This window comes from Nicotiana tomentosiformis, chromosome 5, assembly GCF_000390325.3.
Source record: "Nicotiana tomentosiformis chromosome 5, ASM39032v3, whole genome shotgun sequence".
NCBI lineage: Eukaryota > Viridiplantae > Streptophyta > Magnoliopsida > Solanales > Solanaceae > Nicotiana > Nicotiana tomentosiformis.
The window spans coordinates 135,778,319-135,779,771 of record NC_090816.1 but is presented as its reverse complement, the minus strand read 5'-3'; the positions used below and the strand labels follow the sequence as shown (position 1 = coordinate 135,779,771).

Genomic DNA, 1,453 nt, shown 5'->3' with positions numbered 1-1,453 from the left:
AATATTTAGAACTTATAAATTTACTAAATTTTGTGTATTAGTTTTTCCTTATTTGATTTATATAATATATACCGAATTTATAAAAGAAATCGTGTTTCTAGGTTTAGAAGCTTAAAAAGCCATCGCAAATCACGTTTTGAAATATTTTTGTAGGTTTAGAAGTCTATGTTTTGTTTAACAAATGTTATAGTTATAGAACTTTCAAGACATATAGGATATGTATATATAAATTTATAGGGATTTACTATATCTACAATTATCCTCATATTAAGCTTGATCTTGTGTATACATAATAACAATCGTAGCATTTTTTCCAAATAAAACCCCTCCATCAAAAAAGTGTTGAATCATATTAATATAAAAAATTATAAAGATAAAAATATAATCTTAATAATTTTAATGGAAAGTCATTAAAAGGAGGGAAGACTTTCAATTATTTTAACTTCCCTCCAATATTTTCGTGTAAAATTCTCTCTCACTCATTCCCTCCATGTAAACCCACAATAGCCTCCCACAAAGATAAACTTAAGTATCCAACTCAAATACAACTACATACTCCAAGAAAAAAGAAAAATTCCTGCTTGTATTTTCTGCCTATTCTTCTTTTTCTATGAATAACTTTTTATTACCGGGTAAATCAACACCTATCTCTCATCTGGTTTTGATTTGCTTAATATCTCTATCTAATAAAAGTTCCTAACAACATTTTTATCAATACTCTATTAGTCTCTATGCAGGAGTTGAATAGCACAAGAGCAATTCCACAATCTTTTGTTGTGAAAATTGTCTTTTGCTATAAATTGAGGGCCTTGATTCATCGCTTAATGAAGTATTTCTTAACATTCTTTTGATGAGGAGGTAAGTTTCTATATATGTCGAGTAGATCGTGATAATCTACTAGTTAACGATTTTGCAAAGAAGTTACTATATATTTCTCATTTTATTACTACTATTTTCTTCACTAATTAATGTTAGTTTTATCATTTAAGTTTGAAAATATATTTTGTTTAAATCATGAAATCAAAAAGTATATATTCATTTTTTCCCTTTTAATACAGGTATATGAAGGTGCAAAATGCGTCTATAGAGTTAAAAGATAAGGGACGCTGCGTCGACACATGATCTGGAAGCAACATACTTTTGTTTTTTTAAGTTTACTATTATTCATGTATTTCAATTAGACTTTTTATGTTTGAGTGCTTTCACTTTATTTACTCAGTGAGTTTGTACTCAGATGTTATCTCATTGTAGATGTAATTAATACTATATGTTTTGTATGAATTTTGGTATTACATTTTTCGTGATGTTTTTTATTTACATAAGCTAATTTTAAAAAATTAAAATATACACGTAATTAATAACAAACCATTTAACTATAACTTTAAATGTTATATATATAATTTGTCATAAAAAAATATTTAAACATCTATGTATTTTAGGATCACTACATTTT

General features: G+C 25.9%; 1 long non-coding RNA gene across 1 annotated transcript; it reads left to right on the top strand.

Moving 5' to 3' along the window:
* The first annotated feature begins 497 nt into the window (after positions 1-497).
* On the top strand, positions 498-1,177 carry LOC138891848 (uncharacterized). Its single transcript, XR_011408185.1, has 3 exons — positions 498-632; positions 727-858; positions 1,059-1,177. It is a non-coding gene; the product is annotated as an uncharacterized lncRNA (long non-coding RNA).
* The last annotated feature ends 276 nt before the right edge of the window (positions 1,178-1,453 follow it).